Raw genomic sequence first — 26,263 nt, 5'->3', positions numbered from 1 at the left:
TAAGGAGGAGCAGCTTGAGACAGAAGTGATGGCAGCCTCCTTCCACACATGAGATGCTCATTGGCATCCGGCCACAGATGGGAGACACAGCTTGTTGTGACATTGGGGGGTGAGTGCAGTGGCTCGTGGGGCTGACCTGTGAGCCACAAAACAAAACACATTTAGTGTCTGAAAACTGAGTATTCCTAATCTTTAAGCCTTACCATAAAACAGAGAAGTTTCTCGTTACTTCTGTTTGTACAAAACTTTGAAGTTTTCATTAGTAAAACTTAATATGATCATGAAAAAAATATACAACAGTATTTAATCCAGTCTGCAAGCATTAAAGGCTGATAGAATTTTCAGTTTAGCATTTTTGGAGACATACAATGAGAAATTAATCTTAAAAAAAACAACTTTTTTTTTTAATTCTTTATTTATGCATTTTCAATTAATTTTCAAGAAAACATCTTGAATTAGAAAAGGAAAAAAAGAACATATAACTACAAATGAAGGCAAAAAAAGAAAATAGAATGCACTTCTTCAGTTCCATAAGTCCACAATAAAGGATCCAATAGCAATTATTAATTAAGGAAAAACCTTAAAATGAACTTAAAGTAACATGAGCAGTATAAATACAGGGGGTATAGTAAATATATAGGGCACTCAACCTTTTGGAGAACTAAATCATTACCCAGAGATTGCAAAACTGATTTTTCACTAAGGAAAAAATTGAGGAGGAGAGAAAAATACATACGAGAGACCCTTGTATTTTACATTACATTTACCTGGGGATTTCAAAACAAAAGAAGCCCCAATCTGCAAAACTCTGGGTCTCATTAGAAGAAATTATTGCCTCAAGTTTGAACCTGCTTATATGCATAAATAGAGAGTAGGATTAAATGGTCAATTTTCTCAGTGGAAAAGGGTAAACAGTGGAGTGCCTCAGGGATCTGTACTTGGACCGGTGCTTTTCAATATATATATATAAATGATCTGGAAGGAATACAACGAGTGAGGTTATCAAATTTGTGGATGATACAAAATTATTCAGAGTAGTTAAATCATAAGCAGACTGTGATACATTACAGGAGGACCTTGCAAGACTGGAAGATTGGGCATCGAAATGGCAGATGAAATTTAATGTGGATAAGTGCAAGGTGTTGCATATAGGGAAAAATAACCCTTGCTGTAGTTACACAATGTTAGGTTCCATATTAGGAGCTACCACCCAGGAAAAAGATCTAGGCATCATAGTGGATAATACTTTAAAATTGTCGGCTCAGTGTGCTGCAGCTGTCAAAAAAGCAAACAGAATGTTAGGAATTATTAGGAAGGGAATGGTTAATAAAATGGAAAATGTCATAATGCTTCTATATCGCTCCATGGTGAGACCGCACCTTGAATACTGTGTACAATTTTGGTCGCCGCATCTCAAAAAAGATAAGGTTGCGATGAAGAAGGTACAGAGAAGGGCAACCAAAATGATAAAGGGGATGGAACAGCTCCCCTATGAGGAAAGGCTGAAGAGGTTAGGGCTGTTCAGCTAGGAGAAGAGACGACTGAGGGGAGATATGATAGAGGTCTTTAAGATCATGAGAGGTTTTGAACGAGTAGATGTGACTCGGTTATTTACACATTCGAATAATAGAAGATCTAGGGGACATTCCATGAAGTTAGCAAGTAGCACATTTAAGACTAATCGGAGAAAATTCTTTTTCACTCAACGTACAATAAAGCTCTGGAGTTTGTTGCCAGAGGATGTGGTTAGTGCAGTTAGTGTAGCTGGGTTCAAAAAAGGTTTGGATAAGTTCTTGTAGGAGAAGTCCATTAATTGCTATTAATCAAGTTTACTTAGGGAATAGCAACTGCTATTAATTGCATCAGCATGGGATCTTCTCAGTGTTTGGGTAATTGCCCAGCCACGCGCATAAACCCCAAAATTTACGCACATAGCCCTTGTAAAATCCAGGTTTTAATGAATCGGTTAAAATTACAATATCAGAACTAGATAGACAAACATCAATAGCAATTTCTAAATGCAAAAGAGAACCTCTCTGGATATTTTAATTGGGGATTACCTCATGGTTTGGTCCTGAGGCTGCAGCTATTTCTGTTCAATATCTTTGTGAGCGATAGAAAAAGGATTAGTAGGAAAAGTCTGAGTTTTTGCATATGGCATTAAGATCTGCAAAACAGTGGACACCCCTGAGGGGGCAGACAGAGAAAGTGTTCCTCTGAAAAGATATAGACAGGATGGAGGCTGTCGAGAGAGGCTACAAAAGTGATGCATGATCTGTACCTAAATTCTTATGAAATGAGACTTAAGGAGCTAAATTTTCCTTCTCTGTAGGGAATGGATATCAGGCACTATCTTACCAGTAAGGTTACATCACAGAAACGTCAGGAGGAGAGAGGGAATGCAGAGGAGCTAAATCAGTGAGATCTATCAGGTGCGGAGGAAGGCTCCAGTAAGAAAATGGAAGCAAAGGCATCAAGTGTCAGGCCAGCTTGTGAGGCTTTCGATTTAAGAGATATCAAGAGAGGTCCAGTGCAGCCAAGGTTAGCGCAATATCGTTATGAGCAATTTGGATCAAAAAAATGTTCCTTTCAGTATCATTGGTTTGAAAAGCATGGATGGATGGAATACTCTGTCCTAGAAAATGCTGTACTTTGTTTTGCATGCAAAATCTTTGAATCAAAACAGAACAGATGTAATATAGATGCATTGATTAACTATTGCTTCAAAAACTGGAAGATAGTATGAGACTCCTTTAAATAACATGAAAAGACAGCAGTTCATACTGGTTTGGATAGCCTTCAGAGAGGTAATGGAACAGTTACAAGTAGCAAGTGAAAATCAAATCAGAGAAAGACGGGAGTACCTCCGGCGCATTGTAAATGTTGCACAATTTCTTGGCAAATGAGGAATTCCTTTTAGAGGTCACAATGAAAGTTAGGAAATCCAAAACAGTGGAAATGTTATTGAGTGTTTAAACTTACTAAAACAATTTACCCATTTCTTCAAAATTACCAACTATCAGCCAATACTAGCTACACTTCCCCTTCATCGTAGAATGCTGTTCTGAAGAAGTGATATGCAGCATTAGTCAGTGAATTGAAGAAGTTGGGAATGTATATGGTAATGGCAGACAAAGCAAGGGACAAACATAAGAAGCAGTTAGCTCTCTGTTTTCAGTATGTTGTTCCAGAAATTAGTGCAGTGGAAGAGCATTTTCTGGGATTCAGTGAATTAAATCACCGAATCAATATAACATTGCCTAAGAGTCAATGAATTTGACCATTTTCAATGTGTAGCACAGACATGATGGTACAGCTGTCATGAGTGGAATAAGTGGTGGTGTTCAAGCTAGATTTCAGAAATATTGTTACTCTCACAAACTCTACCTGGGTCTTTGTCACACATGTAAGGCAATCAAAGAAGCTACTGATTTATTTTTTTTTTAGTACATTAGAAAATGTATACCCTTTCTTTTCTGCATCACTAATACATCACTAAAAATTTGGTGATATTCAAACTTAATTAGTATTAAAACAAAGTGAACTGGTACAACTTTCAGATACCTGCTGTCTTGTCAGGTGTATTCAGGTGTGTTCTGTGAATGTGCTAATAAAATAACTTCTCAGCGGTTGTGCAGTTCCTGTTAGAAATGAAGTTCCCAATAGTTGCTGGTTTGTTAGCAAAGCTGTGCAAATTGCCAACTGCCTCTTTATGTTCTATTCTCTGCTCAGCACAACAGAGGGCTTCCAGAAACTGTTCCAAAAAAACCTTGATTTGGCAAAAGCGGTCAGTTTTAAAGAAGCCATATGCACTACTTTAAAGAACATGAGAACAAATGAAAATGCAAAAGAAATACATTTATTTTATTTATTTATTTATTTAAAAGGTTTTATATACCGACAACCGTTAGCACATCGTGTCGGTTTACCGGTAACTTTGAACCAAGGTATAAATAGGCATGGCCTTTACAAAGAACAAAGAACAATCAACAAAAATAAAAAATAACAAATAATATATTATAAAGTTTAGTTGGAAAATTCAACTGGGGGTATCATAAGTTAGGAGAGGGGGATGAACAATAACAATAAGAAAAGGCTATGTACAGGATTCAAAAAATAGGGTCATTGAGATTGCTGATTCTTATTTGGGGGAGATTGCTGATTGTTATTTGGGGGGGAGAGGAAGGAAGAATTGGGAGGCCTGAAAAAAGGCAATGGGATTTTATTTTTTAGAGGAAGGTCACAGAGGGGGAAGAGTTAGCAATAGAGGATGAAGAGTTAGCAATAGAGGATGAAGAGGGGTAAGCTTGTACGAAGAGCCATGTTTTGAGTTTCTTTTTTAATTTGGGTGTGGAAGATTCAGTGCGAAGTTTCAGGGGCATAGAGTTCCAGAAGCTGGGGCCGGCAAGTGAAAGGGCTCTGTTTGTTGTGGAGATGAGTCTGGTTGATTTTATAGAGGGGGCGCAGAGGGTTCCACGTAGGGAGGAACGAGTTGGTCTTGTGGATGTGCGAGGAAGGAGGGGTGGGTTTATCCAGTTGTAATGTTCATTGGTGATGCTTTTGTGAATGAGGGTAAGAGTTTTGTAGAGGATACGTGATTGTATAGGAAGCCAGTAGAGATCAATCAGGGTGGGAGTGATGTGGTCTTTCTTATTAGTATTTGTAAGGATACGTGCGGTGGCATTCTGAAGTAGTTGCAAGGGTTTGATGTAAGTAGCAGGGAGGCCAAGGAGGAGGGCGTTGCAGTAATCTATTTTCGAAAATATGATAGACTGAAGTACAGTACGGAAATCAGAGAAGTGAAGTAGGGGTTTGCGTTTTTTAAGGGTTTGCAGCTTGAAGAAGCAGTTGCTGAGGATAGATTTGATGTTGGGTTTGAAGGTGAGTTGGTTATTGAGTATGACCCCCAGGTTTCGTTTGTGGGATGGGAAAGTGGAAGAGGAGAGGTTGGGGAGTATAGGTATTGAAGAGTGTTTGGATGAGATGAGAAGGAGTTCAGTTTTTTGGGGGTTGAGAGATAAGTGCATGTCAGTGAGGAGCTGGTTAATGGAGGCAAGACAGGTTTCCCAGTTTTGGAGAGCGGTGAGAATGGAATTTGTGAAGGGGATGAGGATTTGCACATCATCTGCATAGATGAAATGCATAAAACCAAGCTTAGAAAGGAGGTTGGTGAGAAGGAGCATATAAATGTTAAACAGGGTAGAAGAAAGGGAGGATCCTTTACATGAAAAAACAAAGGCCTTATGTACAAAAAATGGCAATGACACTCAGAGCAAAGAAGAAGAAAAAAATTCATGGATGATTTTGTGGTTGAAAGTACATATGTTGTATGCATGCATGTAGCACACCAGATTATTTCAGGAAAAATGAATCTTTCCCTGTTTAAATTGGATGCTTTCTGAGCTTGACCAGAGGTTCTCAGCTAATGATGGGAATTTAAACATGCAGTCCACTCTCACAAAACCTTCTCTCTGTAGAACATAAGAACATCTCCTTAAATCCCCTCTATTAAACCCACATTAACGGCGCATTCGCTATATGACCTTCATAATAGGCATCATTGTGAGGTAACACGTACCATTTTTACACTCTGCCTTATTTTTAATCATTGGTCAGTCCATATTTTACTTTTTCATTTTTTTAGTGCTTAAGTGCTCTGTGCATTTAAAACTTTTGATCATATATTGGCTTTTCCAAATTGTGAATCATACGATTACTTATCTTGAAATCCAAACATTTCTTGATGTATTCTCTTTCGGCCCAAGATACTTCACATCCGATGATCTATAGCAATGTGTCCACTCTCCACATTGCCTCACTGTGTCCGTGCCCGACACTGTACAATGTTTCGGACGTTGTCATCCTTCCTCAAGGGCAATGTTCTGCGCCACAAAAATAAACATATAACAGCAACAATACATGTATTTAATGTTGTCACAAAGTCCCAACCATGCATAACTACTCACTCATTCCTCCAACATCATGGCTTTCAGCGTTTTTTGTCCTTCTCTTCCGGTTTTTGTATTTCCCGCCACCATTTTTTAAACCCCCGTCTCTTGTGACGTGTTGTCTACGTCACTTCTGGTATTATAATGAGTACCACTCAATCACACTGTTCCTCTTCCAGTCATTAAATCAAATTTGATCATATTATGATCACTGTTGCCATACCTTCAGATAGGGGCGGATTGCAGGAAACCTTTTCAAAACTGGCTGACAGGATTTCTGTGACTCACTCGTGCACTTTTTTTGCACTTTTTTTGCAGCACATGCTGCAACAGCTCCCAAAACCACACCATCGACCCTGAGGTATATCATGTGACCTGGAGCCTGGCAAAAGTGGGACAAAAAATCTCCAATAAATTTCATATTTTTCCTAATCAGCTAACTACAACACATCTTAGACCAGGGGTGAACAAACTGAGGAGCAATCCTCCTTCCATCCATGCAGTCTGTTTGGTTACATCGCTCATATATATCCTGGTCTGGTATTAAAGTTGCTTGTCAACCAATCAAAAGTTGAACTAGTTGCCATGTAATGAGACAACCACACTGCCAACCAATGGCTCAGACTCACACACAGAGACATTTGCTGTTGTACTGCTGCTCATGTGCTCATTCAGCAAGTGCCACCCTGCCTCAGCACTGCCACAACATTATGTAAAAATTCTTGCATGTTGCCAACCTTTCCTCAGCCTGCAGCAGCTCCATCTCTTTTCCATTCTCACCTCTTCTCAGCACCATCTCTCTCGCAGATGTTTCAAAACATAATTTAAAAAAAATGTTTCCCAAACTCCAATAAAATATTTCAAAAGAGTAGATAAAATAAATTATTAGTGTTATCAGAAAAAATAAAATACCCTTCTTTCCATCACTGATTCCATAGCCAGCTGCTCCTCTCAAAGCTCAGCCACCTCTGACAGAAGATTCACTAACACTGCAGAGGCACTTCTTTCTGGCTCACCCCTCCCTTTCTATGGTAGTAGCTTGCCTCCACTTCTAAGGACCCCTCCCAGGCACATTCATAGACTGTAAATCACACAGAATCCTGCTTTTATGATTCCGTAGGCTCTGCTCTGCCAACCTATTCCCAGGGAAGGGAGAACCAGAAGTGATCCATGCTGCCAGCTTCCTCCAGGGCTTAAGAAAAAGAAAATTAAACCCTGGCCAAGAGTGAGGCTGGGGAGAGCCTTGTTCAAAGTAGCACAGCTCCAGATGGAATCTTGCTTTCCTACATGGAGCCTGTGCAGCCAGAGCTAGACGGATGCAAGGGTATTGGGCAACCTGGACAAACCTTACAGTCTTGCACGCACACACACACGCACCCAGTCCCAATCTCTCTACACATTTGAAAGTTATGCATTTATATTAAGGTTTTACATGAAAATGGTCAAAAATATCACATGCACTGCTGTGGTACCAACCAAAAAATCCTGCAAAAAAGTAAACAAGCCAATTGGAACTCACATGACATTAGGCCTTTTGTAATACATGTTGGGTGTTGGTTTGGACCTCAGAACGCCATGAGTTAACTAAATTACAAAATAGTAAACCTCCCATACCAAAACATCACTAACTGCCAGCACACAAACAATAACAGCCCTACCTATGAAAAGGCAACATGCAAAACTCCAGTACACCTCCTATTAGGAAAATAGAGCAAGCCAGGCTTCTAAAGATCCCTACAAAGAAACTCCACACGCAAACAAAGTACCTCACCTTAATCACACATGCAGAATACAAGCAGACACATCAAATGCAGAATAAAGAGACCATAAAGAATAAAAAGAAATGTGCAGACAAAAACTAAACTGGAAAATGGCATAAGCCAGATTTTGTATGCGGTGCAACAAAAGAAAAGCAAACATTACTACTGCTAATAAAATATGGATCAATAAAAACTAAGAAATATAAAACATAATAATTTTTTCCGTTGGAAAAAAATCTGCAGAACCAGGAGTCACGATTTAAAACTCCAGAAACACTCACAAGCAGCCTCTCACGCACACACAAAAGCTGCTTCCCACACGCATGTACAAGCTGCCTCTCACACAAACATGCTGCTATGCACACACAAGCTGCCACGCTCACGTGGAACCTTTTCTCATTCTTCGGCCCAGTAAGCCCAGGCTCCGGTGGCACTCCACAGTCTCTCTGCACTCTTCATCCGGTTGCAGCCTGAGGCATAACTGCACTCTTCAGTTGCCGCCAAGCTGGCCTCCGGAGGCAGCCCGCAGCATCTCTCCACTTTGCAGTCGCCACCAGCTTGGCTTCCAGCGATGGCCTGCAGTGCTTCTTCACTCTTCAGCTGCTGCCAGCCTGGCCTCCGTCGGCGGCCTGCAGCATCTCTCCAGCTGCCACCAGCCTGGGCTCTGGTGATGGTGGCTCGCAGAATCTCTTCACTCTTCAGCTGCTGCCAGCCTGGGCTCTGGCGGTGGTGATGGTGGCTCGCAGAATCTCTTCACTCTTCAGCTGCTGCCAGCCTGGGCTCTGGCGGTGGTGATGGTGGCTCGCAGAATCTCTTCAGTCTTCAGCTGCTGCCAGCCTGGGCTCTGGCGGTGGCCCACAATACCTTCTCCTTTGAGCCTTTCTCTCTACACACCAGAATGCAGGGACTTTGCATAGTAGAGAAAATGTTGGCACCAAATATCATGTGACCAACTGCATTGGCCCACTGGGGGAACCCCGATCCCCCAGAAGGCCAATTTTCCCCTGCTTTCAGATACCTGAAACTTTGAGCCTTTTCCATTGGAAAGGAATCTGTAGAACTAGGGGTCACAAAATGAAACTCCAAGGGGGATTTTCAATCAACATCAGGAGGTATTTCTTCATGAAGAGGGTGATAGATGCCTGGAATGCCCTTTCGGAAGAGGAGGTGAGAAAGAAAACAGTAAAGAAATTCAAAAGGATATGGGATAAACACTGTGGATTCCTAAAGACTAGAAGTTGGAAATGAAGAAAAGAGTGCATGGGGTAACCTGCACAGAACGGTAGTTACTACTCTTATCAGAAGGCATGAGGACCTTAACCAATTAGCCTTGATGTTTTTGATGCAACTGCAGTATCACTTTCTGCTTCGACAGCAGGGTGGGGGGGAAGGGGAATTGGATTCAGACAGCCAACACTGTGCCCTGACTTATATGGTCTAGGGTACTGATACACAGACCTGAGGGAAAAATCACAGACAGGTTCTTGGCCAAGTCTAAAAGCAAAGCAGCATTGTCTGAATTATCAAGAAAGCTGCTCACCCAGTAAAAATGTTGCTAGCAGTAATTTTGTTATGGGTTTGACAGTTGCCTGGTTTTGATTGTAAATATTATTAACCTTAATATAAGGCTTGTGGGTAACTGGCACGGAGAGCAGTTACTACCTTTAACAAAAACATCGGGGTAACCTGCTTGGAATGACAGTTACTACCATAAGAAAATGGCTGGTAAGACTGGATGGACCATTTGGTCTTTTTCTGCTGTCATTACTATGTTACTGAATATTCTTAGATTGTTAGGCTAAGAAAGCTGTGGCCACATTTACTCCATCCAAGAACTGTGTCTGATGCCTTAGTTTAGTTTGAGAGCAGAAGGGGGCACCTTCCTTCCTGCCAGTTTGGTTGTGACTGCCCTGGTTATGAGCATATAATGAGGATTTTTGGAGCTGAACCCTTGCTGAACAGGTAAGACATTTGCTTTTCTGGCCATAGCAATATGTGTTCCCTGCATGAACGTGAGATTTGCTAAACAGCAGTATTCACTGATTTTTAGTAAATCCCATAGTAAATAATTTGTGTTAATGCACTGTTTTAACACAGGTTAATAAATAGGCCCTGTTCTAGAAAGAATGTGGTGATTGTGAGACAGTAACACATTTCAGGTGTTTCCAATGAACAAAAAATATAACTGGTCAGTATATTGAGCATAAGTGGGTGATTAACCCATGGTGGGGCTGGATGTGGGATAGAGAAGAGGGCATTAATGAATCATCTAATTGTGGCATGGCCTGCTATGCACATTGAATGCCATGCCAAATAGATGGTAATTTGCTCCATTTCTCCTATATAAAACTTTTACAACAGTTGCTATTTGGGAAAATCTAATATGTAGCCATTGTTTGCCAAGAGGAGAACCAAAAAGGCAGGAGTGAATCAAGCCCTATATGCTTTTTGTGGACCTGTAAAATGTGTGAACATAAAAAGGAAGCTTTGTTGTCATACAGTATATATCAAATAAAGTGCCAATGATTATTATTATTCATTTATATATTGCTACAAGGTATATGCAGTGCTGTACAGATGCATGTAATTCATATTAACTATGGGTAGTATGGCACTGTGGAAGTTATCCTAGTTACCACAAAAAGGAATTTGCACAAAATCAAGATTGTGGGCCTGATTTTCAAAAGCATTTACATGCTTACAATGGGATTTTACTTATGTAAATGCACTTTACCCACATTTGAAACTTGCTACAATGTATGCCATTGAATTCTCTCTAGATTTACCTGCATTAAGTGCACTTAAATGGCTTTTGAAAATTGCTGTGATAGTGTTACATTTACAAGTGTAATTCCTTTGAAAATAATATTTTCCTTGAATTGATTTTATTGGGTATCAGACAATAGATTTCCTTATACTAAGAAATTGCAACACTGGCCTACTGAGGTCCATATTCAGTCGCTGTGCGGCTCTGCTAGTTAGCTGGATAATCATATCTGGCTAACTAGTAGGGTATATTCAGTGGTGCAGCTGTGCCACTGAATATACCTGGCTATTCTAAACTTAGCCGGTTATGTCTAACTGGCTAAATTTAGGTCAGCATAATTTATGAAGCTAACTCTGGGCTACCCTGAAACGCCTCCTGCCAACCCCCAGAATGCCCCTTTCTTATCCGGCTAAATTCTAGTCAGGTAATTAGTTAACCGGATAAGGGCTAAATTTAGCCAGGTAAGCCATTTAGATGGATAAAGATTACATTATCCATCTAATTGCCTTTTGAATATCGACCTCATGCAGTCTGTCAGCAACAAATGAGCTTGCAGGTTTTCACATACACAGCTCCTGCAAGCTGTCATGGATCTTGAAAATTGCCTCCAGAATACCTAAAGTCCTTCACATTACCTACAAGTTTGTTCTTTTGTTTATGTATAATTTGACGTCTCAGAGTTGTACTATGTTTATTACTGGAATCGTTGATAGCTGAGACATTTTAATAAAATATTAATTTATTTGCTATGGTATGATTTTTCTTCAAGAATATGTTCTTTTAAATTTTATCATAAACATTTAGACTAAAAATGATTAGAACTGACAGTTAAGACCAACAGGAGCCAGTTGCCTTTACATGAACAAATGATCTGTTCAGCAGGCAGAATCAAAAGTAAACATTTCCAGAAGTTCTTACAGTTACTTACTAGTTTTCTGCAGACCTGCATAGACATAGACTTAGTTTTCTGTTAACAGATATGTTCTGCATAAGTACCAGCAGTATACAATTTTCCAATCCAACCTAGAGTACAAGTTACTTTTGTAGATTACATCCAGAGTTGCCAATCATGAACTCACTTTGGACCCGATAATACTTTATAGGAGTTCCTATAGATGACGTTTACCCAGGGAATAGTAGACTAATTTCCCACATGGTCTTAGCTGCCAGATTCACAATCACTTATGTCCGGAAGAAATAAGGGACTCCAGGGATTTCAAAATGTTTTTCAAGACTTTGCTAATTGATTCGTATGCAAGAGCTGGATGGAACTAGTATCAAGCTAGATGGAACATTTTGAATGGAACAAGTATCAAGCTGTGTTTTTCTCCAGTTTGAGAGTGAAAACATTACTGTTAGCAAACCTGAAGTTTGAAGCGTACAGCCATATTTTAAAATTATCTGTTGAAGTTATACCATGGTATGAGAATAACATTTGGGCTATGTATCATTGAGACTATGTATCAGTATATATAAATATATAGAGAGAGAAGATGAGTCGTCTGTTTCAACCAGGATTTAGCTTGTATAAAGCCATTCTTGTTTGACTTATGCGTATGATTTTTGTGTCATGCATTGTGTGCTTATAAAAAAATATATTGTCATGTTTACTTGTGGAGCTATAAGGAGGCCAGTTTTTAAAACTATTTGTACAGGTAAAAAGTTTCTTACCCATATTCATTGGCTATCTGAAAACTGTCCTCTCTATGTGGCTAAAGTTTTCATGTTGTTCCACAGTATGCAGACTTTTAGTCACATTGAGAGAAGCTGTTCCCAGTGATGTGTTTAGGTTAGGGGAGGAATAGTACTCACATAGATTGCATTTAAAAAAAATCTTTACGCATACTTTACCATAAAATTCTACACACAGAGAAAGTAGGTGCTCGTGACCACATGTATTTTATATTTGCAGCAAGTTTCAAAGCTAAAATATGTACATGGAAATGAGGATCTATGCAGATCTATGTATGTTTGTGAATGAGAGAGTATGTTGCTGAAGTTGTTAATGAGATGGGCATTGATTAAAAATGTGTGTGTTAGTGGGGAGGGAAGGGGATAGATGATATGTGACTGAATAGAAGAGAATGTGGTTGTGTCTTGTGTGCTTCCACTTTAATGAGCATCCCTGTGAGGCCAAAGGAGCTGTGAGTAAGATTCCTTTGCAGGAAGAGATGAGACTGAAGCTGGAAGGATTCTTGTTGCTTCGGTGTGAGCTGTACTGAGTCATATCATCTAATAGGGGATCAGTGTCAGCTATTCCAGGTCACACTGGCAATTTGGGGGATAAATCAAGGTTAGGTGATTGCAGAGTTGAGTCATGGTATTAACCATTAGTGCTTTGCATGCTTACTGCCTCTCATCCAATCAGTCACTCAAGTGGCAGAGCATCACAGTAATTTTGTGAGAATGTAAAAGACAGAGAGAAACTTGAGTTTGATTTTATAGGATTAACAGATTTGTGCAATAAGAAAAGTAATTGAAAAATGAGTGACACAAAATTGGTGCTATGACACTAATATTCAAAAAAGCTGAGCTCCTAAGTTTAATAGCATGTTAGATCCCTAAATTAGGCACCTATTTTCAGTTGAATTTAGGTTCATTTCAGTTGAATGTTTGCATACATTTAGGAGCCTTAAACTTAGGTCCCAAATTTAGGCCACCTATTCATTTGTCTTGATTTAAGATCCTAATTTTAGTGCCTAAAACTGAAAATTGGTGTTAAACACATAACTTTGTTTCCCTACCCTAATTCCGCCCTTATAGGAACCCACTTTTTCGGCTCCTGAATTTCAAAACCAAGTGAAGCTAGGAGCTTAAATTTAGGCAGTCAGCCCTAGTAAATTTTCAAAAGGGCCAATTTAGGTTCCTAACTCTAAAAGTTAGGAGCCTAAACCCTTTTAAAATCATCCTCTTACGGGCTGATTTTAAATGGCCGGTGCGCGTAAAAAACCGGGGGTTACGCGCACAGCCGGGCCTTGCGCGTGTCGTGTGCATAACTCTCGTTATGCGTACAAGAGCTGGGCCGAAGAAAAGGGTAGCTTGCGCACATGGACGCGCGCACATATGTTTAAAAATCTACCCCTTAGTGTGTATCTGTGCGAGTTAGGATATAATTATTGTTTAAATTTGAGTTTGTTTATGTATGTACCATTCTCGGAGCCATATAGGGCTTAAAGAAAACTGGAATCTTTGTAGGCTGTGATACCTTTTAATGAACCAACAAAAAATATATTGTTGTTCAGGAGATTTCGAGACCACAAAAGTCCCTCCTTTATATGTATGTTCATGTACTTATTTATTATTATTATTATTATATAGAGTTGACAGTATGTGCAGAGCTGCATAAAGTAACTATAGATGATACCTAGATACAATAAATTAACACTATTTCTCCAAGGACAAGTAGGATGGCAGCCTTCACATATGGGTGACATCATCCGATGGAGCCTGGCATGAAAAACTTATGTCAAAGTTTCTAGAACTTTGAACTTCTCTGAGCATGCTCATGCATGGTCCCCACAGTCTCTTCTTTTCTGCAGAGCCTGATGTCTCACAGTTAGTGGGTCCTTTTCTCTCTTTTTTTTACAGCTTTTCAGAAGTTTGCATGTTTTTTCGACTTTTGGTCATGTATTGGTTCACATGGTCAATAAGGGGTCCCCGGTTTTTCCCGTTATCATTTTAGCTAGGGTTTTGGACAGTTTTGATAAGTTTCCTTTTGCTGTAGATTCACCACGATGGTGGTATGGTCGATGCCTGCCAGCCATTGAACAACACTTTTGTGACGCCATGCCCTTATCAGGTTTTAAGTAGTGCTTTCGGTGCATGAAGACCAGATTTATTACATACCCTCATGATAGATGTGTCCTCTGCCTGGGGGTATCGCATGAAATCCAGGGTTGCAGCAAGTGTGCTATGAATGGCCCTAAAGGGCAAAAGATCCAGCTCGATAAGATAGAATGCCTCTTTGAACCAGACAAGACCAATTCATCAGCATCAGAGGCATCGGCATCAAGAAACCTCTGAGCTGCACCAATGGATGTCAAGCCATCGACATCGGTAGGGCTATTGATTCCTTCAACCTTCCTCCAGCTTCCAGGGATGCTGGAGACAGACCATCACCTGCCTCTCCCAGGTTGATGACATCGGCCTTGACACTGGGGAAGCAGCAAGGGAAGCTGACGAAACATCAGTATTGGTCTCCATCAATGCACAGTGCTGGGCACAGGGATGCACCAGCTTTAGCTGTGATGCCCCCGAAGCAACCCAGTGGTGAGGAACGCCAATCCTCCATCAATACCAGAGATTCGCCACAGTCTCCACTGGTCCCAATGCCATCTTCCTCTCAGTTCCGAAGAGGATTTGGTTACACCTTCTGGATCCCAGTCAGCCTTGGCATCAATGGTCTTCAAGAAGGAACTGGAGAGGTGCATGCAGCTGCCCTTGGAAAGGGCTGTGTGTGGCCTCGGAGCTGCAGCATCAATGGCACCGGGGCTGGCATCTCGAGCCACTGCTTGAATCATTGTGTGCACTCATCAGGGTGCTACTAACACAGTCAGTGTTAGTACCCAGGGCTGAATCAGTGCCCAACAGGGCATCGGGACAGCCAGTGGCCGATCCAGTGGACTTCTCTAGGTCGTCAGAGGAGGAAGCTTTCCCGGCAACAGAGCAACCTTGGGGTTCGGGACACCATGGCCAGCGAAGTCTGTTCTTATAGCACTGGACGTGTCTGAGCACCTTGGGCCCCATTCCTTGCCAATGACGGTGAGGATGAGGCACCTTATGACCCCTGAGGGGCTGACTCTTCTGATATTTTGGTCTCTGAATCATCATGGGGCCCCCCCTCAGAACCTTCTCCTCCCACTAACAGAAGGAAGTCTCCACCAGCAGACTTTTCCTTCACAGATTTCGTCCACTTGCTGGCAGAGGCCATCCCCTTTTAGTTACAGACAGAGGAGGATACCCAGGACAAGATGCTGGATATTTTCCAGCATGTGGATTCTCCTAAGAATATTGTGGCAATCCCAGTGCATGACATCCTTTTGAAGTTACTGTCCATAAAGATCTTGGATTTGACAAGCAACAGCTACTCACCAATTGGGTAGCTCTCAAAAGCACACTTGGACCCATTCCTGGGCACCCCCTGAGGAAGGATCAGAGGGCCATGAATGCTCTTGGGAGAAAAATGTTTCAGGGTACTATGCTCATTGCCTTGCTTAACGGCCTGCCAGTTTTACATGGGCCAATATGTGTGGGGCATCCTGCAGCAGGTGCAAGAAGTGGAAGAGCACTTGCATCAGCTGCAGTAGGACACTCTCCAGTCGCTGGTGCACAAGGGTCTTGAGTGTGGGAAACACAGGGTCAGGTCAACCTAAAATGTTTTCAAGATGGCATCAATAGTCTCTGCAGCATGGATCAGCGCCCGTGGACTTGCCTGGCTGCAGGCTTCTGATTTCCATCAGGGGGTGCAGGAGTGACTTGCTGATGTCCCATGCACTAGAGAGATTCTCTTCGGAGATAAAGTGAAGGATGTGGTAGCCCAAATCAAGGACCACTATGCGACACTCCAGCAGCTCTCCACTGGTACTCAGAAAGTCTTTCTTCCACCCAAGGAGATACTATCCTCTGCCACCTCAGCCTTGTCAGCAGCAACAGTCCCCTGGTATCCGTCCCAAGCGACAAAGGGCCCCAAAGACCCAGACAGCACTCCAGTCAACTCCAGGGACGGAGTTCTGACTAGATCGCAGGGAGCATAACCTGATCTTCCATATCCGTGGTGAAGGATCTAACGGTTGGGGGCAGGCTGCAGTTCTTTGTGAACTGGTGGCCCAGTGTAACCTCAGATAAATTGGTCCTCACCATTGTTCAAAAACAATACAAATTAAACCTTTTGAATGCCCTACCAAATTGCCCCCGAGTCCTTTTTGGGGACTGGTAATTCATCAGGAAGTGCTTTTAGTGGAGCTCTTCTCCCCCCTCTTAACATCCAGAGCAATCAAGCCTGTTCCACCAGGGCAAAGAGGGTGGGGATTCTACTCCCAGTACTTCCCTGATTACAAAGAAAACAGGAGGACTCTATCCCATCCTAAGCCTAAGGGCCTTTAACAAGATTCTACTAAAAGAAAAGTTCAAGATGGTTTCCCTGAGCACCTTGATCCACAAAGAAGACTGGCGATGCTCCCTCGATCTGAAGGATATACACCCACATCAAGATCTTCCCCGGCCATTGGCAGTATCTAGGGATACAGCACTAACAATACCGCTTTCTGCCATTTGGGCTAGCATCAGCCCCTTGTGTCTTCACGAAATGCTTAGCCATGGTCTTTCTGTTCAGGCTGCTCCCCTTCTGTCACCAACAAAACTTGTTGTTGTTGTGCCCATTAGCACCTGTTTTGTTGGTTCCCTTTTTTGTTTGGGGGGGGTGGGGGCGCCTGTAGCTAGGGATTCACCCATGTGTGAGGACTGCCATCCTACATGTCTTCAGAGAAAGCAGAGTTGCTTACCTGTAACAGATGTTCTCTGAGAACAGTAGAAGATCAGTCCTCATTAAACACACCCGCTTCCCTGCAGAGTTGGGGTTCCACTTTTTTGGGTAGTATTACTATTTTGTTTTATTGAATTCTGTGTTATAAGACTGAGGGGATCCCATACGGACATGTGGTATACTGCATACGTGAGCATGCTCAGAGATGCTTAGTCAAAGTTCTAGAAACTTTGACATAAGCTTTCCGTGCCGGGCTCTATCGGATGATGTCACCCATGTGTGAGGACTGACATCCTGCTATCCTCAGAGAATACCTGTTATGGGTAAGCAACTCTGCTTTATACCGGTACAAGAAGTCAGAAAGTTTCTTCCCCAAAGAGCTTAAATTCTAAATTGGTCTGTGTAAGTTCAAGCATGTTGTGGTCTTTTTGCCTATTTGCCTGTTTTTAAGCTTCCAAAAATTTCAAAGTTATTTTTGGCACAATTTCTTTAGAGGATTCTGCTTCCTAGCACACTAGAGGGTTCATAAAGATTGTCCATATTAAACAAATACCAGTCCTATTTGGAGCCTGTACAGAACATTTAGTCACATATTGCTTTGGGCAAGGCTCTGCTGGTATCTGACCTCTAACTTTTACTGTGTCTGATGAAAACTGTTGGCTGCCGATTGACAAAAACAAATAAAAATGTATGTCTAACAGCACAGAAGTAGCTATAGATAAATAGGCAGTTTGTTCTTCATTGTGTTCTTACTGAATCCCATTAAAGAGCTAGTCATTGTCCTAAAAGAATTTTATGAGGGCATTGTGTAATGCTGTGTGTACTTTCCACACTATTACTCAGCTTATACTGCAGCAGAACTGAGACATCAAAGACAACGTTGAAGAAAAAGAATGAGCATGATTCTTTTCCATTCAAGGAGAAAATATCATGATTTTCCATTCAAATATATATTTGGGCTACTTTCCTTCCCCTCAATAAAGTTAAAAAAAAATTATTTTTTAATTTGGAAAATATTAAAACCACACTTCTAAGCTCAGTCCCCATACAAATAGCAGTTTCTCACATAACCAATATAATTGTTTGAATGTATGGAATCCAATACAGGAAAGATTTGAACCAGTATTAATTATTCCTTATATTTTCATATATCTATGATATATGTAAATACTGTACTGTGTAAATATAGTGGATTCAAAACAAGGAGATGGCTTCATTTTGTAACAGCTTGTATACATTTTAATCAAATATACAATATTAGTAATTTTCCAAAAAACGTACATGCTTAATGTAACGTTTGGCCATTTGCGGGATGATCTCACGACTGGCCTCACTCACCCTGATGCCACCAGCACAACTCCTAGACACTGTCATGCTCCTGCTCCTCCTAGGGCCTCCTTAGGTGTGTGTGCAAAGCATGTTGATTCTTAAATGACCCGTGGTGGGAAAGCTCTGCGTTGCCTTTGGATGACATTATTGACCCCTGCCTACATTTAAGCCCTGTCCGACTGCCAGCAATTAACTCAGCAACAGGTCCTCCTGCTTTGCAGTGCATGTTCCTAGTTGTCTCTTTGTCTTGTCGCTCCTCCTTGTTGCCCTGCTTTGCCACCTTGCCGTGCCCTGCCTCTCTGTTGCCTTGCCCTCTCAAAATTTTTCCTCTTAGTTTTTAATCTTTTTCTTGTTTCCTTTAATACTGCTCCACAGCACTCTCAAAAGCACTTTTGAGTGCTTCCCTGAAAAAAAAAAAGAAAAAGGAGCAATGAAATCTTGTGGTAACGTGGAAGTTCCCGCTAGAGAGTTTTCAAATCCTCATGTCAGGAAAGAAGAAACCCACTACTAGTGAGTCCACCAGGGCAAGGGTCCGGAATTCCAAAGGTCACGCAGATCGGAGAGAGGCCTAAGAAAAGTCCTCCCGCAGGACTTAGGCCCGTCTGTTTCCCGGACATATGAGGCATGTTTGGACTGCATGACCAGCTTGTCCACAGGACATGCAAAAACCAGTCCTCTTCCAAAGTCTTCTCTCTTTGGATGTCAGGTGACTACGACTAAGTTGCATCGGGTCTTCATCACTGGTAACAGGCGTTACAGGAACCATCCTGAGTGCAAACTTAGCACGAACTTCTTTCTGAACAGGTCCTTTACCAGACTTGAGTTCTTGCACCTTATCACAAAGCCGGTGTCTAGTAGCTAAGGCCACTAGCTCATCCAGCGAGTCAGGTGTCTCACGAGCAGCCAGCTCGTCCTTCAAGTGGGAATCCAAACTTCTGAAGAAGAGAGTTTTCAGGCATCTAGGGTCCCAAAGGAACTCAGTTGCAAGAGTCTTGAACTCTATAGCGAAATCAGCCAGTGCTCGGTTGCCTTGCTTCAGGTCCACCAAAGCAGAACCAGCAAGATCATCAAAAACGGATTTGAATAAGTCCATAAATCCGTCAATATCCTGAAGTATAGGGTCTTTGCGTTTCCACAGCGAGGAAGCCCAAGACAAGGCCCTTCCATCAAGATAAGATAGAACGTAAGTAGTCTTGGCATAGGCTGTAGGGAAGTGAGAAGGTTGTAATGCAAAATGCATACAACACTGGTTTAAGAAGCCTCTAGTTCTCTGAATCTCCCCAGGGAAACGTACTGCAGCAGCAAGAGGCACAGTAGTCTTTACAGTTACTTCAGGTAACTGACCTTCATTACTGGACGTAGAGTCTTGATTCTTCTGTGCGTGCAGCTGAAGAAACGCAGTAGTGAGTTTTTCCAATGCGTCTTGTTGTTCACCATTGCGCAGGGCCAGGCCTGGAATGGCCTGCAAGGCATTGAGCTGAGCCGGATCCATGGAGTTAGCAATCTGTTATGGTTATTGATGTTTGGGTGGATCCTTGGACTCTCTGACAGCTGACCACGCCCACAGGGGGCAGTCCCTTGAGGGACCACAGTGTCAGGCTAGACTCTGGACACACAAACACAGATTTGAATCTTTTATTAAACAGTTTTAGAAGCCACCAGAGGTGGCAGTAGTGAGTAGTGGATGTTGAGCCGGCTGGGCAGGTCTCCCACAGAATGCTGGAACAGCGAGTCCTCTGCTAGGCAGTGCTATAGAGGAAAGACTGGGAGTTATGAGTACACAATAAGAAGCATTCAGAGTCCCAGGTAGAATTAGGAGAAGCTCCGAGACAGGGAGAGCAGGTCCTCGAGGAGCGAGTACCTGATCCCTTAGAGCAGAGAGACTCAGTTGTATTGTACTCACGTAGCAGTAACAGAGATTCCACTAGACAAGAGGTCTGGCACCGGAACAGAGGGCAGGCCCTCGAGGAGCGAGTACCTGCTTCCAGTGAAGCAGTACTGTGGAAAAGATGGTAGTTGTACTCACAGATGGAAACTGTTAGTGAAGTCTTCCAAGTAGAAAGGTTTGAAGATGCAGGCAGCGACTCCGGGAACATGAGCCCTCAAGGAGCGAGTACAAGTTTCCTGAGAGCACCTGAAAGAAGCAGAAGAGGCCCCCGAGGAGCAGGTACCCCGTTAGCAAACCCCGAAAGGTGTAAGAGTTCCAGATAGCGCTGGAGTGGCAGAGCAGCTTCGGTACGGAGAGCGAATCCCATCCGTAGGTTTACCGTTGCTAACTCGATGAGCTAGCAAATACTGTAGGCTTAAATATCTGGGCAGCGTGACGTCATCTCAGGGGGACGCCCCTAAGGTTCGCGCCAACGAGGAAATAAAGATGAGGGCGGCATGCTCGTGCATGCCCTAAGGTACCTTGGAGGAGCATGGCGGGAGGCAGCACCAAAGCCGGTCCGGGGGCGCCGGAGAAGACGGCAAACAGACGCCGCAGCAGCCAGTAATCCGAGGTGAGCGGGAGGAGCCACAAGTAGTGAGAGGTAGACGGGGCAAAGCTGTTAAAGACAGACGGTCGCAACGCTGTATTGGCTGCAGTTCTTTTTAGTTTGTATATTATGCCATTGACTAACCTAATTCAAGAAAGAGGATATACTTGTTTTATGTGTACCGATGACACACAGGTTCTGGCTTTTTTGGATGTCAGTCAATCAGATAAACTCATGAAATTCAACAAATGCCTGGATGATGTGGTAGGCTGGCTACACAATCACAGATTGAAGATGAATCTGGCTAAGACAGAGGCAACAGAATCTGTGGGAAGACAGAGAGATTGAATATTTCTCTTCACATGGCTGGAACTAAGATTCTACTAAATGAAAAACTGTCTAAAGTGTCCAGAGTGATCCATATTTCTTTTTCTTAGATACATTTGCTGTCTTAGACCTTTTTTGGAAAAAATCAGAAATACAGTTACTAGTCCATGCCTTAATTCTCACATGACTAGACTACTATAATAAAGCACTTGTACATTATCAAAAATAGTAGATAAAATAAAAACTAAAATACAATAGTTCCAGGCGAATAACAGTAACAGGCTTATTATGAGTATATACTGACAAGATAAAATAAATGGCAAATGATCACTGATTGGTTGATTGCACATATAAGCAAGAATGATAATAATACAATGTAATAGGCAAAGTATACATTCCATACTGATGTTATAGGGGGGCCCAAAGAATCGCTCTGCCACTTCTGGAAGTCTGGAGTGTGAATAGTTCTGATCTCTCTCAGTACTGCTCATTCTTATATGTTTTCTCTTGCATTATGTTCTATCTGTTTTGGGAGGGGTACCGGGCTCTCAAAATTAGACTGAGACTGGATGAAAAGTTGCAGTTTAGCTAAAGGCCAAATACATCTGTGAGTACAGTACATCCTCATTTCCTAGGCCTGCCTTTTTCCTTAATTGTTCTTCTTTTTTGTTCCTCTACCTATTTTGCACTTTGCAAGCAACTATTCATATAAACATGGGTTCAATAAGAGGTTGTCCTGAGACCTACAATACTCAGGTAACACCCATTACAGCGTCTGAAAGCCATGTGTAAACTGAAGTATAATTCTCTGAGGACAAGCAGGATGGTAGTCCTCACATACGGGTGACGTCATCTTTTGTAGCCTGGCACGGAACTTTGATTTCAAAGATTCTAGAGCTTTCAGCATGCTCTATTGTGCATGTGCAGCTGTAGTCACCTCTCTGCCTCCCAGGTAGATCCCCTCAGTCTTTCTTTTTCTACAGAGCTGAGTGCCTGGCCACCATGGACACTGGTGTCACCACAGGCAGTATCAGCATACTTGATGTTGTGGTGGGTGCCTGGGGCACCATAGATGCCAGAGGCACCATTCCCACCATAGAACATGGTAGGCACCATACGGGGCTTCAGTGTCAAGCATCATCGGAACGCATACCAGGATGTGCCTTAAAATTAGGCTGCCCAGGCCAAACACACCAGTGCAGAGGATACTGATGCGCTATCAGGTGGCTATCCAGTGCCCTCGTGTGACCAGCACTGTGGGGTGCTGTGCAGCACCAATGGTTTCAGTACCACCACTCACTTCATGACTCCTTCGCAGTGCACTGCCACAGGTGCCAGCTTCTTTGTTGCCGGTCAATGTCATGGCAAGGAGCATACTGCAGCACGGGCTGCTAAGCCAACAGAGAACCAAGGCTGGTACTGCTAGGTCGAATGCATATGTGCCACTGGCACGGCAGAGAACCACTGCACGGGTATCAGGCACAGCAGTCGCAGTGCTGAGTTTATGTGAAGAAGCATCGCCATTATTTGGTGCCCTCTGGTATGTGTATCGTCTTGTGACAAAAAACATCACGAGCTTCTGCACCGTAGTCGCCAGTGCACTAGGATATCTTTGGCTTTTCAGGCAAGAATGCACTCCTATTCACTCTGGGCCACCCATTTTGGGTGGATACCGAGGCTATTCATTAGGATACTTCCCCGATAGGGAAAGGACAGGCCTTTACGGGCCCCCTCCCCTTATTGGCTTACTGGATTCCCTTTACAAGGAAGCCTCCAGAGTGCATACCAGTTCAGGTTTGTTGCTCTAGAAAGGACTATGCCACTTGATGGCACATCCTTGATTCTCAAGAATCATATTAGCTCCTTGCAGGTCCCCTAGGGGAGCTGGGGGAGGGGGGAGCAGTGGGAGTCAGCTGGGCTACTTTTGCTTGAGTCCCTGCTCCTGATTACTATGGTGTCCATAGTGTCCAATTATGCAGCCACTAGCAACTTGTTATGTTGCCAATAGAACCTCATAAGTCGACGACTGTGCTCCATTCTCATACGGAGAGTAGGGAGTTCCAGGATCGGAACAACCCAGTTAAAGTTGCAATCTTCATCTCTCTCAGAGATGGGAGTTATGATTTTTGGCTTTCAAAAGGCAACCTTAGTATGTTCCTTCTCGGTACCGTGTTTCCTACTTAGGGAAGGAAAGGGAGAATGAAAAACAACCACTTCCTTCCCTAAGTAGGAAACACGGTACCGAGAAGGAACTTACTAAGGTTGCCTTTTGAAAGCCAAAAATCATAACTCCCATCTGGGTAGGCTGTGCCTTTGAGTGGCTGCTTTTTATCTTGACTAGCAGCTGGATCTGGGAGGAGCACTCACTCAGCAAAGATGCCTTGTGGCATGCCTGGAGATGTCCCAGACTCTGGTTCCCTGCAGGGTTGCCATTGATTTCCTCTTGTGAGACTCCACTTCCCAGCAGGAGATAAAGACCTTTCCCATGTGAGAGGAGTGTCTATTCTGATACCTGTTGGGCAAAACACATATGTTTTTACTTTACCGATCAATGTCATGTTTGGGTGATACTCTAACCACTGAGGAGATGGTTTCATCCCCTCTGCATCTCAAATGGCATGCATACCTTCAGACAACTCGCCCTTTCCATGACTGCATGTATCAGGGGGCAGGGTATCTCACAAAAGAGGCCCCATATTTTTATTGCAGTTGCTTAGGGGTTGTCATCTCCTTTTTCAGGTTTAACCCTGACAGTGGGGGCATTTGTTGGCTGACAAGGTGGTCCTTATCCATGCAGATATTTGTTTCCACCGTATGTATTCACAAGGTTATTCAGTTGAAGAACCAGCTGTTCTGCTGGCAGACTGAACCTGACCTGGGATCCTCATAGTTCCCGAGTCTGTGAAGAATTCCTGTTCTTTCCACATGAGTTGGCTCTTGCAGCATTTCTGGTTTTGCCTCTCAATGGAGAGGCTCCTGAGTTTTTTCCTCAGAATGTTCTCATCCTTGACTAGAATCTAGACTTAGTACTGAGTGTTATTTGACCCTCTTAGTTTATGTTGCTATTTGTCTACTGAGAAGAGGTTTGACCTATGAGCTGAGTCAACCTCATTTGCAGTTCCCTAACTGGGTTAGTGTAGTTGAGATGTCACCCAATGTTGATTTCTACAGTCTAGAGGCTGTTTCTTTGTTCCTGCAGCCCCAAGGTCTGCCTCCTTATATTCTTTGTTTCTTCTGACTTCCAGTCAATGTCTAGGGAGAAGCCATGGTGCCACTTCAAGGAAAGGTACACAATCCTTTCCCTGCTTTTGGCCTGCTTCCTGGTCATAATGCTTTTAGTTTTTCATGTTTCAATTGGTTGGCCAATGTGCTTCCTTTTCGCCTGGACTTATCCTGCCAGATGGGCAGATAAGTCATAAGAGTACTTAGATTTGGTGAAGTTTACCACCGTGCTCAGGATCTTGGCATGGTACTCCTCCTGGAGGGGTAGCCTTTCATAGCTCGGCACTCTTGTTTTCACTCCATCTAACGTAGTAGGTCAGGTCTTTTCTTGTCATCATTTGGCAGGTAGGATCTGCCATAGAACCTTATGCTTTTCTTTAACTTCTTCTAAGCATGTACTTGGTTTCTATGCCCGTTGTGCATAAGAAATCTGTTCTTGCACTTCAGACGCTAGTGAACCACAGTTTTCTTCCCAGATTATCTATTCAGCTGACTTGCTTGAAGAAAACTGTGCAGTCTTAGTCCAAGAGCTCTTTCTCTTGGTTGGTAATTTGTGCCCTTTCTTGTACCCAGGAGGACCTAGGCCCTACTGGGGCATGTCAGGGCTCACTGTGCAGAAGCTCTGACTGCGTTGGTTTATGTGTGGCGAAGTGGGCTTCTCAACTCGAGTTCACATCACACCCTGGCATTCAGTGGGGATTATTGCCACACAACAGGATTTTGTCACTCTGTCTGTCTTACAGGTCTCTTTGAGAAGTAAAACCCAACTCCTTTTCCCTCCTGGAGCCTGTTATAGATCTAGCTGCCTCAAAAAAAAAATAAAAAGAGAGGAAGAAGGGGTTTCTTCTGTCAACCACTCAAGTGGTGCCTTTAAAACTATTGGTCTTCCCTCTTTTTCTTATTTTTGGACAGTCGTGAGACTGGCATCCTGCTTGTGCTCAAAGAAAATGAGTTTGCTTACCTGTAACAGGTATTCAGCGATGGACAGCAGGACGTCAGTTCTCAGGATTCCCTCCCGTCTCCCCTGGGAGTTGGTTTCTCCATGTCTTATCCATATCATGGATTGAGAGGCTTTGCTTGAAAGGTAGGGAGATGACTACAGCTGCACGTGCTCAGTAGAGCATGCTGAAAGCTCTAGAATATTTGAAATTAAAGTTCTGTGCCAGACTACGTCAGATGATGTCATCCATATGTGAAGACCCACATCCTGCTGTCCATCAGAGTAAGTAACCTCATTTTACAATATGGTAAACTCCCATACCAAAACAGTAGTAATTGTTAGCATTCAAACTCGATATCACTGCACATATTACACCAGGCCCTATAACACCAATATACCTCTTATTTGGAAATGAGACCAAGCCAGGCTGCTATAGATCCCTACACAGAAACTACATATAGCAGAATACCTCATCTTGGTTACACATGCAGAAACAGACAGATTCTCAACAAATAAAGAATAAAGATATCGTAAAGTATAACTAAAACATGCAGATAACAACTGAACTAAAAACCACAACAAGCCAGACTATATACAGCACAGCAATGGAAAAACAGAAATATCACTACTCCTCATAAAATATGAAACAATAAAATCAAGAAATATAAATCATCAATAATAGTAAAACCATACTAAAAGAATAAATACTTCCAAACAACTAATGAATAGAATAGCATCCAATAATTAAAGTTCAAATACAATATTTTTAAAAATTTCCAAACACCAATAAAATATTTCAAAACATCAGACATGTCAAATAACACTCAATTAAAACTAATAAAGAAAATCTCCCATTCTCCATACCTAGGAGCTTGTGATTTCCAGTCACCCTGTGATAATTGTGGATTGGAGGTGAGGGGGGGGGGGAGGAGGTGCATATAAACTTTCTTCTCTCTCTCTCTCATTTTCACATACACTCTGTATCACTCTCTCACACCCATCTACTCCCATG

At 42.5% G+C, this 26,263-nt stretch overlaps 1 protein-coding gene across 4 annotated transcripts in view; it reads left to right on the top strand.

The window, feature by feature from the left end:
* SCAPER (S-phase cyclin A associated protein in the ER) overlaps positions 1 to 26,263 on the top strand; it is a 440,399-nt gene that overhangs the window by 330,456 nt on the left and 83,680 nt on the right. The gene's annotated exons all lie outside the window — the stretch shown is intronic.

The sequence above is a fragment of the Rhinatrema bivittatum genome, chromosome 13 (genome assembly GCF_901001135.1).
Source record: "Rhinatrema bivittatum chromosome 13, aRhiBiv1.1, whole genome shotgun sequence".
Classification (NCBI taxonomy): domain Eukaryota; kingdom Metazoa; phylum Chordata; class Amphibia; order Gymnophiona; family Rhinatrematidae; genus Rhinatrema; species Rhinatrema bivittatum.
The sequence above is the reverse complement of the archived record's forward strand: the minus strand, read 5'-3'. Positions and strand labels throughout refer to the sequence as shown.